The 14398-nt window shown below is 50.1% G+C and overlaps 1 protein-coding gene across 5 annotated transcripts in view; it reads right to left on the bottom strand.

Moving 5' to 3' along the window:
* Positions 1–9786, bottom strand: part of Camkk2 (calcium/calmodulin dependent protein kinase kinase 2) — a 33558-nt gene extending 23772 nt beyond the window's left edge. For all 5 annotated transcript variants that reach the window (XM_090320014.1, XM_090320016.1, XM_090320015.1 and 2 more), the window contains exon 1: positions 9683–9786. The gene's annotated coding sequence lies outside the window, so the exon portion shown is untranslated. The remainder of the gene's footprint in view (positions 1–9682) is intronic.
* Between the last annotated feature and the right edge of the window lie 4612 nt (positions 9787–14398).

Genomic DNA, 14398 nt, shown 5'->3' with positions numbered 1-14398 from the left:
TGCCAGCCTGTGGAAGCTAAGGCAGCACCCACCTTACTGGGGAGGATCAGAGGAGCCGGCTATCAGGGAAGGACCTCAGCAGTGAGCAGGGGAGGCAGGGCCGGGCTACTCCAGATCCAGGGCCTCTCTCCTTGAATGTTCTGAAATGGACAAGCGTTCCCGAGCACAGAGGCCATCTCCTGTGTGACAGGAAGACAGGTCTCTGCTCTGGAGGCCACAGATCCCTTCCACAGTCCCTAGAGGGGGAAAAAACTTGCAAATAAGGACTGTTGGCTGACATTTGGCCACTGACGTGTTTTACTTGGCACACCCGATGCTAATAACTATTTGAATGAGGCGCCGATATTTCAGAGCCAGATTTCAGATCAAAATCAAATTTTCCAGAACCATAGGCGGGGGATCCAGTGCTTATCTAAGGTCACGTGGGCCCCACTCCAGGGCTCCACCATAGCACCAAAAAGTAGATAGCTGTAGTATCATCAAATTTCTAGAATCATGGGGCCTGGAGTTTGGCCTAGTGGTGGAGTGCTTGCCTAGTATGCATGATGACCCAGGTTCAATTCCACGGTACTACATACATAGAAAAAGCTAGAAGTGGTGCTGTGGCTCACGTGATAGAGCCCTAGCCTTGAGAAAGTCCAAGGACGGTGCTCAGGCCCAGAGCTCAAGCCCAGAACTGGAATTTTTTTTTTTTTCTAGAATCTCTTAAGAGACTGAGATCTTAGGATCTCTGTTCAAAGCTAGCCTGGGCACTGAAGTCTGTGAGACTATTTCCAATTAACCATCAGAAAATCGGAAATGGCACTTTGGCTCAAGAGGTAGGGTGGTAGCCTTGAGCTGAAGAGCTCAGGGATAGCACCCAGGCCCAGAGTTCAAGTCCCATGATCAACAAAAACACCAGGTGTACTGATAAGTGAATCTGGCAACAAATCTCAGCAGCGTTGGGACAGGAGTGGTACTTGCTGACTCCCCAGTGGCTCATGACCTACCTCACCCCTATGAGTGTTTTAGTCCCTGTGAGTTATATTTTGTTTTGGTGGTGCTGAACATGAAACCAGGGACTTGTGCATGCCAGGCACTGCTCTACCCCTGGGCGGCACGTCCTGCCTGTGCACAAGCTTCTAAGGGAAGGTCTAACACTCACTGGAACAATCTCCCAAGGACCACACAGGGTTTCCTGGAGAAAATCTAGGCTAGGCCAAAATCCCCATTGAAGTGGGGCACACAGGCCAGGGCCCTGCTTTCCTGGGATCCCTGAGCAGGAGGGAGAATGGACACCGTATCTCAGAACTGAAAAGAAATACAACAGCTGCTGCACAGACTGCCCTCTGAGTTGACTCAATGGAGAGTATGGTTTTGAACTTGTTTACTGCTGAACTCCAGGGCACACACTACTGGCACTCAGTAAATATCAGCTGGAGGTCACTGTATGTTTCACTCATCTCAGGGTAACTCAGAAGGTCGGAAGCTTTCTTTAGCTGCCCTACAGGCTACATTCCTTTGGTCTGAGAATAGCAGCCTGATTTGCTCATGGGAAGCCATCCCTCCATTGGAAAAGCAGCCTGACTACCAGCTGGATCACACATGATTCAGGCCTAACCAGCTGGGTGTAAACTGCTCTGGCCAGGTGAATGAGTGGAGTAGATATGGGACCCCAGGGGTTTACGGTCTTATTCTGGGACTATTTTTTTTTTTTTTGTCGGTTGTGGGACCTGAACTCTGGGCCTGGGCGCTGTCCCTGAGCTCTTCAGCTCAAGGCTACCACCCTACCCCTTGAGCCACAGCGCCACTTCCGCTTTTCTAGTGGTAAATTGGAGATGAGTCTCACAGATTTTAGTGTCTGGGCTGGCTTTGAACTATGATCCTCAGATTTCAGCCTCCTGAGTAGCTAGAAATACAGGCATGGGCCACGGTGCCAGGCCTTGGGACTTATTTTTTTTGTGGGGGGGAGGGGGAGAGTAAGGAAGCACCGAGAATGACAGGGTCCCCTTTCCACTGAACTCAGAATGCTGAGGATACACTCTTATACTGACCAAAGGATGGGGCGAACATTGCCTAGGATTGAGGTCAGCCGCGGAGGAGAGGTTAGGGATAGAGAACTGATTTGGCACCTAGATTTAGCCATGCCTGAAGCCAAGCCTGACAGAACGCTCTCCATACCCCCCCCTGTAGACAGATGCTCAGCTCTTACATCCTACAAGTTCTCCTTCAGACCGAACTGCCAGGCACCTACAGGTCCCACAACAACCCAGACAGCCTTGAACGCAACAGCTAGGCTGAAGCTAACATTCACAAAGAAAAGGACTTCAGCTCCATCATTCTGCAACTTGACAAGTCACACACAGGGGGCCAGTGTGGTGCCCACAGGAAGGCATGCCAGCCTCCCCACTGCCCTTCCCATCTACAAAGGCTGCCTAAGGATTCTTCAAGAGGGTTTTCTCACTCCCACTCCAGAAGAAAGGCATTTAGGGTGCTGGAACCCACCTTGCTCTTTCTACCCAGACAGGTCCAGGGGGATTTAAAATGCAATAAAAAAAGTTTCTGTCAGCCAGAGGCCTTACTGGCCCAGTCTACTTTAAAAAGTCTCAAAGAAGCCGGGAGCGGTGGCTCACTCCTGTGATCCTAGCTACTCAAGAGGCTGAGAGCTGAGGACTGCAGTTTGGCCCTGAGTTCAAGCCTCAGGACTGGCACAAAAAAATAAAATCTCCAAAGGCAATGTGCTCTCCATCTGCATCCTGTTCTCAGTTGGCCACTGGCTTGCCAAGTGAACTTCTCTAACAGAGCCTATGTCTGGCTGCACCCACCCTTTCTTTCCATCCTCCTATGGCCCATTTTCCCAGGAGACCATCCATCTCTCCTTTCCAGGTTGGAATTAGCATTTTTATCTCTGCAACTGCCATCTCTCAACTATTTACAGAAGACCCAGGATAAAAAGAGGCAACATAAAAATAGTTGCTCAACAGCTTCTAGAAAGGGGTGGGGGTGGGGGCAAAAAAAGAATCTTCTCATTTTTTCTTCTCCCCTTTTCCAAGGGGACACAATGCTGGAACTGTTCATCTCTTCCACAGACTTCCCCGGTGGTCAGGCACCTAACCTGGGAGCTGTTTGGGGATGGCCACCAAATTCCAGAAGCCCTCCATCCCCCAGGGCAGAGCCTGCGATCAGATCCTCCCTAACAGGGGCTGAGGATGCAGAGCCAAGGCTAAGCAGAATGCTGGGCCCTGCCCTGCCCTGCCACCTCCTTAGCCTAATTCCAGCCATGGAAATGCAAACCCGTCCAAAACAACAAAGCGAAACAAAACTCTGGCTTTTCTATGGGTTTAAAATGTTCCATTTGGCCCAGTGGTATAGTGCTCGCCTAGCATGCACAAAGACCTAGGTTCAATTTCTCAGTACCACACACATAGAAAAAGCTGGAAGTGGTGCTGTGGCTCAAGTGGTAGAGCTCTAGCCTTGAGAAAGCCCAAGGACAGTGCTCAGGCCCCGGGAGTGGCAAAAATAAATAATAAAATGTTACAAGAAAGAAAGAAAGGAAGAAAGAAAGAAAGAAAGAAAGAAAGAAAGAAAGAAAGAAAGAAGAAAGAAAGAGAGAAAGAGAGAGAGAGAGAGAGAGAGAGAGAAAGGGAGAGAGAAAGAGAAAGAGAAAGAGAGAGAGAGAGAGAGAGAGAGAGAGAGAGAGAGAGAGAGAGAGAGAGAGAAGAGCTAGGCATCAATGGCTCAGCCTGTAATTCTAACTACTCAGTAGGCTGAGATCTGAGTATCACCCTTCGAAGCTAGCCTGAGTAGGAAAGTCTGTGACATTCTTTTTTTTTTTTGGCCAGTCCTGGACTTGAGCTCAGGACCTGAGCACTGTCCTTCAGCTTTCTCAAGATCAGAGCTCTACCACTTGAGCCTCATCACCGCCTCCAGCTTTTTTCTACGTATTTGGTACCAAGGAATTGAACCTGGGTCTTCCTGCATGCTAGGCAAGCACTCTACCACTAGACCAAACTCCTGACCCAGTCTATGACATTCTTATCTCCAATTAATCACAGAAAAAAGCAGGAAGTGGGAAGTAGCATTATGGCTCAAGTGATAAAGAGTTGGGGACAGTGTCCAGGCCCAGAGTTCAGACTCAAAACCAGCAAAATAAAAACAAAACCCTCAGCGGAACGTGGTAATGCCTGCCTGTAATTATAGTACTGGAGAAGCTGAGGGCAGAGGATCTCAAGTTCCAGGCCAGTCTAGGCTACAGACCAAGACCCTGTCTCAAAGGCAAATGTAAAAATTCAGTGGCAACACACCAAAAAGGAACTGGTGCCAGTGTCTCATGCCTGTAATTCCAGCTATTCAAGAAGCTGAGCTCCGAAGATTGCAGTTCAAAGCCCAGACAGGAAAGTCTGTGAAACTTACTCTCCTATTAACCATCAAAATAGCCTAAAGTGGAGCTGTGGCTCCAGTGTAAGGCTGGGGGGTGCGGCAAGGAGAGTACAATTGAAAAACTGTCCCTCATTTGAAGGCTAACACTTGCCAGCTCAGGGAAGGGAATGCAGGGACGGTGGATAGCTCTCACCTCACAGTTAAGGTGATAGAGCCCAATTAGACAAGAAAGTAAAAAAAAAATAAAAACCTTATTTTTCATAAAGCAACTCCATGTGAAGATTACTTTGGAAGGCGGCTTCTGTCCCTCAAATGGCCATCATTTGTCACACTGGAGCTCAGGACTGGAAGGTATAAAAGACCCAAGAGACCTTGAGCCTGCAGTTTACCTTGGCGTGGCTGCAGTGTGTTTCCTCCACTGTGTGTGTGTGCCTGGCACAGTCATGTGAAACACTGCAGCCACCACTTTCTCCCTCCTACCTTTCTCGCTCTCCTGTGCTCTGCTTCCCTGCCTGTCATGAGGAAGGACTGAAGAACTGGTTCTCTATACTTTATAGATTTACTTACTGGGAAAAAGCCTCACAAAATAAATACATAATACCCATAAAATTACACAGGCCTGACTCTACAATAACTAAATCTACCTAGAGGAAAAATGGAAGGAATAAATAGAAGGTGGGCTATCCCAGGAGCAGCATGGGACAGGTGCTAATGACTCTCAGGAAAACCAGAGGTGAGGGTAAGCGGAGTCTGAAATCCTCAGCTGAATTGAGAAACCTTTACTCCATTGCCCTCTCCCTGAAAACTATTGAGACCAAATCATGTCTTACACCCAGAGGGGCCGCTGAGACAGAGGATGGAACAGAGGACTGAAGTAGTCCTCACCTGTAATTCCAGAACATGGAAGGCAGAGGAGCGAGGACCCTGAGTTCCAGGTCAACCTGGAACTCTGTTCCAAAAAAAAAACATAGAAGAGGCTGGGAGTTTGGCCTAGTGGTTAAAGTGCTTGCCTATCATGCATGAAGACCCGGGTTCGATTCCTTGGTACCACATACATAGAAAAAGAAAAAAAAAAGCTGGAAGTGGTGCTGAGGCTCAAGTGGTAGAGCTCTAGCCTTAAGAAAGTCCAAGGACAGTGGTCAGGCCCTGAGCTCAAGCCCAAGACTGGCAAAAAAAAAAAAAAAAAACAACATAGAAGAATAAATACCCTCATGGTGAAACTGAACTGTGTGCATAAACAGATACAGCTAAACCAAACGTGGTCCATCCTGCATATGGAATATTATTCACCCCCCCAACACACATACACACACAAAGGAATCCTATAGCTGAACCTTGCGAACATGGTACTGAATAAAAGAAGCCAGACAGGAATAATCACATGTGAAATGATTCCATTTACAAAAAAATGTCCCTAATAAACAAGTCCAGAGAGACAGAAGTGGCTGCCAGGTGCTAGAAGGGACACTGGGAAGGGGCAGTGACTGCTTAACAGGGACAGGATTTGCTTTTGTGGTGATGAAAATGTTCTAAAACTAGACAGAGGTGATGGTTGCATAGCACTGTGAATGTCCTAAATGGCACATACAGAAACTTTGTCTCAATTAAAATGAGAGATGGGGGTGGGAAGAGAAGGGCTGTGCAGAGCTCCACACGTCAGCCCTGTAATCCCAGCCACTTGGGAGACAAGAGATTGGGAGGATCTCAGCCTAAGGCCAGTCCAGACAGGATAGCTGACAAGACTTCTTCTCAACTGAAGCTGGACACAATGGCAACTACCTGTACAATGAGAAGCCTAATAGGCAGATCGTGCCCACCTGGGCAGAAAGCTGCTGGTCAGGAGTAATCAGCAAAACCTCGCTCAGTAATAAGTACCTAGCAAACACAGGCTTGAGTTCAAACCTGAATACCACACAGGGGAGGAGAGGCAGGAGGTGGTAGAGTTTGCCTAGCATGCACAAACTTGGATGGCCCCGGTTCCATCCCCAGCAGCAACACACACACACACACACACTCATGTGCACTACATACAACCCTCTGAATGTCTATGAACAGGTTAGGGTTAGTAAATAAGCAATCTGAAAGAGGAACAGTCAATTTCAAAAGAGAAAGCAATTTCCTCAAATTTCTTTTTTTTAATTTTTTTTTCTTTTTTTCCAGTCATGGGCTTGACCTCAGGGCCTGGGCACTGTCCTTGGGCTTTCTCAAGGCTAGAGCTCTACCAGTTGAGCCTCAGCACCACTTCCTTTTTTCTATGTATGTGGTACCGAGGAATCGAACCTGGGTCTTCGTGCATGCTAGGCAAGCACTCTACCTCTAGGCCAATCTCCCAGTCCCAGTTTCCTCAAATTTCTAACAAGAGGCTTAGGCATAGAGTGAAGGTCAAGGAGCTGACCACAGAACCCTCCTCCCATCTCCCTCACCTCAAAAGCAGTAGGCAAGGACTCCTGCCTCAAAGGAAAATCCACAGTAGCACTTGCCTCTATCTTCAGGATGGCAAAAGGAGGAAAAGGGTGTGGTTCCCACACCTCCAGGGCTCAGATTCTCTGAGCCCTTCTGTCCGATGGGTTCAGGCACAGAAGGCCAGGCTGCTATACACAGCCAGCTCCAGGCCAAACCTTGTGAGATGCCTCACAAGACACCGTCTCACAAACAAACAGCACCGTGGCTCAAGTAAAAGAGCACCAAACACAGACACAAAGCCCAGTAAGAGCTTGAGGTCCTGAGATCAAGCCAGTACCAGCACAAATGTCATGTTTGCCCAACCCAGCCAAAGAAGGTGTCCTGGTCATCTTCACTCAGGTTTCAAACTCCCTCTTCTACCCCCAGATCATTCGGTCCCCTTCCTAGCTCATCCTCTGAGGCTCAGCACACATGACACACCTATGTTAGGAGCCTTCAGATTCACACCTGACAGAAGGGCTTTCTCTGGAACCCTCACTTCCTCCCTCTGCACGCTCTGCTTTGTGTTGTTTCTCAACAGCAACACAGCCATTCTTCATGCCTGGAAGCATCGTTTACAGGACATGTGGCATCCCTCCCATTCCTGCCCACCAAAACCCACGAGTGCTCAGTCCCGTTTTCCCAATCAAAAAGTCGCCCCCACGTTTCCCCAAATGCTCGCCTGGAGATGACACCACCCACTGATGGGATGGGAACTAGTGCATAGTTATTAATGAATATATTTGGCTACCAGCACACTAAGAACCTGAGGGCAAGGATAAACTTAGAGTCCCTGGGCCACCACCACAGGGCTTGCTTCTGTGTCCTCGTTTGCTGTGTGGTGAACAAGGTCTGGGCTCAGAGGCTGAGGGTAGTACAGGTTCCTCCTCTCTGATAGGGGGTAAAGCACAAAGGCTCTAGGGCCTGACATGCCTATGGTGGCTATATGACCCTGGTCAAGTTAACTAATCGCTCTAAGACTCTCTATAAAATGGGACTAGACTTATTAGTCAGAATAAAGGATTCTTATAAGCCTCAATCACATCTCTACAATGCCACATAGAGTTTTGACAGGTATCAGATGATACACATGTAACACATGGCACAGTACCTAGAGCCTAAACTTTCACATTAGTTACTAGGGATAAGGATGTAACCCAGTATGAGCTTCATATGGTCAAGGCCCGAGGTTCAAGTCTCAGCAAAATAAATAAATAAAAATTAAAAAATCAGGGGCCAGGAGTTTGGTCTAGTTGGTAGCGTGCTTGCCTAGCATGCACGAAAACCCAGGTTCGATTCCTTGGTACCACATACGTAGAAAAAAAGCTGGAAGTGGTGTTGTGGCTCACATGGTAGAGCTCTAGCCTTGAGAAAAGTCCAAGGATAGTGCTCAAGCCCTGAGTTCAAGCCCCATGACTGGCAAAAAAAAAAAAAATTAACATTATTACTATTATCCAAGGTAGGGCTCTCCCAATGGTTATTATTGCCTCCCCCCCCCCCAATTTTTTTTTCACACCTAGCTACTCAGGAGGCTGAAATCTGAGGAGCATGATTCAAAACTAGTCCAAGAGAAAAGTCCATGAGACTGTTATCTCCAATTAACCATCCAAAAGACAGGACATGGAACTGTGGCTCAAGTGGTAGAGTGCCAACCTCAAGGGGAAAAAGCTCAAAGACCCCGCCCAGGCCCTGAGTTCAAACCCCAGGACTGGCATGACTATGCCCAGGGCACACACATTGGTGGTGGGTTTTTGTCACCAGGAAGGGTTTACTGTATCAGGAGCCACCTGGGAAGGGACACTGGGCCTTTGCAGCATGCAAACACTGTGCTTAAATTGCACAGAATTGCTGGGTGGTTTGGGTAGAGTTGTAATCCTTTGCAAGGAACAAAGAAGATTCTGGGGACACAGAACTCCTCTCTACCCCTTGAGGGCCGGGAGATACTGAGGAGGAATGACAGCCCAGCCCTGGGACACCTGAAGTTTCCACTCTAGGACAAGAGGGGGAGGAAGGTAAAAGTTGCCTCTCGGGAGGTGGACACTGCCTCGCCTGCCCTCTTGGCCATGGCACTGAGATGTCTCCTCCACCAAGCTCCATCCCTCTGCGAGGTGCCACCGCTCCAGCTGCAAGTGACAGCAGCCAGGGAGGCAGAACTGTGAAAACACCCCGCTCCTGACCCAAACTGGGCAGTCAGGGGTGGCGGGGGAGAAGCCAGGAAAAGCTCCAGGCTGCTTGGGGCGGCGCCGGGCCCGAGTCCCGGTCAGGGGACGCGGTGGAGGCGGAGGCGGCCCTTCTGGGTATTCTCGGCGCGCTGCAGCCCCGGGGCAAATTTAGGTCAGAAGGACCACACCTGCCCAGGCGGTGCGGCTCCGGGAAGCGGGGCGGCGGGGGCCAAGCGCAGCCTGGGCGCGGCGAAGGCCCCGCACGGTCCCACACTGGCCCCCACCCCGCGTCCCGGCTGCCAGGGCCTGGGTTTGCCCCGCGGGCGTCGGGGTGGGGAGGCTCCGAGCCGGCGGGCGGCCCCTAGGCTCCCACCTGCCCAATGCCAGGGCGGGGCCTCGGCAACCTCCGAAGTCCGGGACGGCTCCGGAGACCTCCGGACCCAACTCGGGCTGGTCCCAGCCGCGGGGCCCGGCGCGGCCCAGCCGCGGCCAGCGCGGACCCGGACGCTCCGAGGCCGCGGGAACAGGGGTGAGGGCGCCGCGTCCCTCCACGTGGCGGGACGCGGAGCGGCGCACGTGGGGTCCCCGTGGAAGAAGCCCCGCGGCTTTGTCTGCAGTCCCGGCGGGGGTCTCCGCACCGAGAGGGCAGAGAGTCCGGGCGCCAGGGCCGAGCGGCAGCGACAGCCTCTCCCGCCCGGGCCCGGCTCCAGTCAGCTCACCTGGGCTCCGCGCCGCGTCCAGCGCTCGGGGTCCCCGGCTCGGCGCGGCTCCGCGGGCTCCGCAGGCTGCGCGGCCGCGCGCGGCTCTCCGCGGCCCTGAGGGCTGGCGGGCGGGCGGGCGGATAGACCCGCTGCGCGCGGGGCGGGGCCACGAGGGGCGGGGCCGCGTGGGGGCGGGGCCACATGGGCGGGGCGGGAGGAGCAGCCTCAGCTCGCGCGTTGATTGGCGGAGGGAACCGGCGCTGGCCGCGCGCACCCCGCTGCTGTCTGGGCCGCGCGCCTTGGGCGCGGTGGGGAAGAGGAGGGGAAGAGGAGGAGGCGGGCCCAGCCGAGATCCGGTAGCGGCGACCCGAGAAGGGGAGGAGGTGGGGAGCCGGGGAAGTGGGCCCCGCGAGACGCCGGAGGTGGCAGCGGCCGAGACCTGCGGGCGGCGCGCGCCCGGCGGCTGTCCCCGCCGCCGCGGCCCGCGCCGCCCCTCGAGGCGCCTCCTGCTGCCCGCTTTCTTTAGCCCCGCGCTGGCACTGCCGCAGCCCGGGGGAGCCGGCTGACCGGCGCGCCAGGCTGCTCGTCCCCACCGCCTGCAGCCCAGGGGGATCCGAGGGGTCTCCTGAGACCGCCCGGCCGCTCGTCCAGTGCATGCTCATCTGGTGCTCTACCACGTGAACCACACCTCCACGTCCGGCCTTTTGGTGGCCCCCTGGAGATGAGAGCCTCACGGACTCTCTTGATCCTGCTGGGTCCAAGCGGCACAGCTTCCTGAGTGGCTAGGATTTCAGGCACAGCAGTGTACTGGGACTATTGACTTACCAGTATTTCTTCCTTCCTCACTCAGGGCTTTTGTTTTGTTGCCCTGGGTCTCAAGCTTGCTAGGCAAGTGCCTCACTACAACCCCACTTAAATTATCAGCTGTAAGTTCCAGGAGCCCAGGCAAACGCCACATCCAGTACATCGCACATGGTCAGCATTGTGACTGTAGAATTAGTGACTTCAAATCCCACATCCACGAGTTACCAGCTGTGTGGGCTCTGCCAAGTGGCTTAATGTCTCCCAGGTGGTTTCTATCAGCTGGCTAGCTCACAGGTTGGCATGGAGTTTCAGTACAATAATGTATGTGAAGATATTAGCTCAGTGCCTGGCAGATAAGTGTTCGATGGTGCTATTAATATACTTGAACAGGGCTAAAAAGCCCAGCAATTTGGGTGTCTTTCTTATGCAAGCAAATTAGAACAAAGTACAGAACATCATAATTGCCTGTCATCAACAGCCAGCCCCTCTTGATAGCAATCATCCCACTCAGGAAACCATTTTCACCTTCGGAGATATCAAAGTAAGAGAAATGCTGTTGCTTTTCTGAGTATTCCTCCCCTCCAAGAACACCAGAAAATCCTTTTCTAAGCAAACAGATCTTGTTGTCCTGACAACACAGTGCTAAGAAAAAAATTAATAAAACAATCTCTTAAAAAGCAACCATATCTTATTTTTAAAGAAAACTTGTACAGGGAGGGGCTGAAATGCAATTTTTTAAAATGATCTCACCCAAGGAGGGCTTTAGATCTTCTGCCAAAGCTTTGTCCTTTTGTCCTGATGTGCTCCGTGTCCCATTCCTGTAATTCATGGGAGGTTTCTATCTCCCTGGCCTTGAACATCCAGAACCAGAGATTAGTAACACCCATGACCTTGATCATCCAATTGTTTCCTGTTCAGCAGAACCACAGGACGACATCCAAAAGACCTTGAGAAATCTCCCTCCAACAGACCATGAGTGGAATTAGGAAGCTTATTGAATGCTATAGAAGTGGGAACACAGATGAAGAACCTCATCATTTGTCTCAGTATAGACAAGCACAGAAAGATGTTCCAGGAGCCAGTGGCTCAGGCCTAGAAGCCTAGCTACACAGGAGGCTGAGATCTGAGGATCAAGGTTTGAAGCCAGCCAGGGGAGGAAAGGCCATGAAGGTCTTATTAACCATCAGAAAACGAGAAGTGGTGTTGAGGCTCAAAATGGTAGAACTCTAGAATTCTAGCCTTGAACAAATGAACTCACAGACAGCATCTAGGCCCTGAGTCCCACTTTGACAAAAACAACGAAAACGTCAAAAAAAAAATGTCAAGACAAAATTTTTCTAACACTTGTAATTAGTGGAAATATTCCAGCCACATGAGTGGGTTCAATGACAGCCAGATGAGGAGAGAAAAGGCATAGGCTATGGAGCCTGTGATGCCTGGGACCAAATCCTCACTCCAGTCCTGCCTGACCAGTGAGAGGCTGGGATAAGCCACACTGTTGGGTTTCGGTCTTCAAGACAACACAAGTACTTAGCCGTGTGAGTTGTATTGGACAAGAGATTAAATGACAACTGATAGTGAGTGTTCAACAAACTAAAAAATAAAAATAAAGAAGTTCACCAAAGCTCTGGAAGCAAGCAGCTGTCAGCCAGATTAGGGTCATGGATCAAGTAGGTTAGATCTCAGCTCTGCAGCCTGCATACTTAACCTTCCATTAAATGGAAATAATGCCATGGCCTACTTCTTAGGACTCCTGTGAAGATGAAATGTGGTAATTTATGTAAAGAATTTGCATTAGAGACTCTGTAAATGGTAGTTATTTCTATCCACTCCAAGGCAGGAAAACTTGAGTTCCCACCAGGCCACTGGGGTCAGAGGTGTTTTTCTCCTGAGTGCTCATTGTGAGTTGTTGGTACAGACTTAAAATCTTCATTCCCCTTCTCACTTAACCAGATGATCAGTTTTTACACCCCTACATGAAGCCACCCACAACTACACCATTATGTAATTACTCCCTTCTACAAAATGCTCCAGCAGGGAGAAAAAAAAGCAAACCCGTCACCTAGATAGTTGTGAATTTAGGGGTCCCTCTGATAAGCCCACTTTCCATCTGTGCCACTCTTCCCTCTCTTAGTGGGGTCCCAGCCTAAATTACAGTGAGCAGAGAGCAGGAATCACTCCAGGCGGCTTTGCATACAACTTCTACCCCTTGCCAGGGTGAACAAGCAGCTATGAGAGCACTGTCAGGTCTAGGTTATTCTGATGAAAATATATGGGCGTGTGAAATACCATGGTGAAATATAAACATACAGAAAGAGTGACAGGAAATTAAAATAGACTGGGGGGCAGCAGGAGTGAAACGGGTTAATGGAAAGAGGGCTTTGTTTACATGAGTGACAGTGACTGCGTTCTTCTCTGCTGCCAAAGCCAGCAGCACCCATGACTCCAAGCTGCTGCATGGCCCAAGCCTCCCTAAGTCACAAGACTCTCGAAGAAAGTGAGCCGTGAGCCGAGGCGCAGCTGCCAGCATGGAAGCCCCACCAAACCCGGCAAGATCGTACAGTGCTGACTGGTGTGCCGGGAAGCTGAAGTTCCAGGGATCCAAGGACAAATGTGACCTAGTGCATCTAGAAAAGGGGAAGTAGGAGGATCTGAGCTGCCAGCTGGCTCCAGTAGAAAGCGGGGGAGCCAAGGACTGAGCCCCCATCCCCTTACAAATGTCTACTCATCCTACCATCCAAACCAAATACTCATTCCAAACCTACTGACATTTCCAACAGGGGGAAGTAGGACATGCAGTAAGGGGCAGTGAAAGAGGAAGGTGAGGTGAAATAGAAATGTTATAATGAGTTTATCCCATCCTATAACTAACACTTAAAAACAAAAAGCAAAAACAAAGAAAAAAAATCAGCTAGGCATACACACACACACCTGTAATCCTGGCACTCTGAAGTCTGAGTAAGATCAAGAGTTCCAGGTTAGCCCCAGATATATAGCAAAACTGCCTCAAAAACCAAACAAACAAAAAATACAGCAAATGAGAGCCCATTTGAAAGTATGCATAGAAAAACTGGGTGCTGGTGACTCGCACTGTGAGACTCGTCTCCAATTTGCTACCAAAAAAGCTGGAAGTTGCTTGGGAGTTTGATAAGAGTGCTTGCTTAGCATGTACGAAGCCCTGGGTTCGGTTCCTTGGTATCATATACACAGAAAAAGCCAGAAGTGGTGCTGTGGCTCAAGTGGTAGAGTGCTAGCCTTGAGAAAGCTTAATGACAATTCCCAGGCTCTGAGTTCAAAGCCTTAGGGCTGGCAAAAAAAAAAAAAAAAAAGAAAGAAACTGGAAGTGGGGCTGTAGCACAAGTGGTAAAAGTGCTAGCACTGAGCAAAAAAATTCAGGAACAGCGCCCAGGCCCGGAGTTCAAGCCCCAGGCTGACACAAAAAAATAAAATCTGAGGGCCAAAAGTTTGGCCTAGTGGTTAAAGTGCTTGCCTAGCACGCACGAAGACCTGGGTTCGATTCCTTGGTACCCCATACACAGAAAAAAGCCAGAAGTGGTGCTGAGGCTCAAGTGGTAGAGCTCTAGCCTTGAGAAAGTCCAAGGACAGTGCTCAGGCCCTGAGCTCAAGCCCCAGGCTGACACACAAAAATAAAAATATAAAAATAAAAATCTGGTAGTGGTAGTTACTGCCAGAATTATTCTTCACTACATAGTCAGTCTTACTTCACTTTTGCCATTTACAAACAAATCTCCAAATAAACTTCTGAGAACACTGAGCACCAACATACCATTTAGTCTCTATTTCCACACTGAGTCTATTTCCAGAACAGCTGTCTTTGGCTGGGAAACAGCCTTGTGGATAGAAGTTGTTTTTCACTACTTCAGAGAGCTGGAAAGAATTTCTCATTGGAAAGCTTAAATTTAATAGAGA

Source organism: Megascapheus bottae, chromosome 28 (genome assembly GCF_031878675.1).
Source record: "Megascapheus bottae isolate mThoBot1 chromosome 28, mThoBot2.hap1, whole genome shotgun sequence".
Lineage (NCBI taxonomy): Eukaryota > Metazoa > Chordata > Mammalia > Rodentia > Geomyidae > Megascapheus > Megascapheus bottae.
The sequence above is the reverse complement of the archived record's forward strand: the minus strand, read 5'-3'. Positions and strand labels throughout refer to the sequence as shown.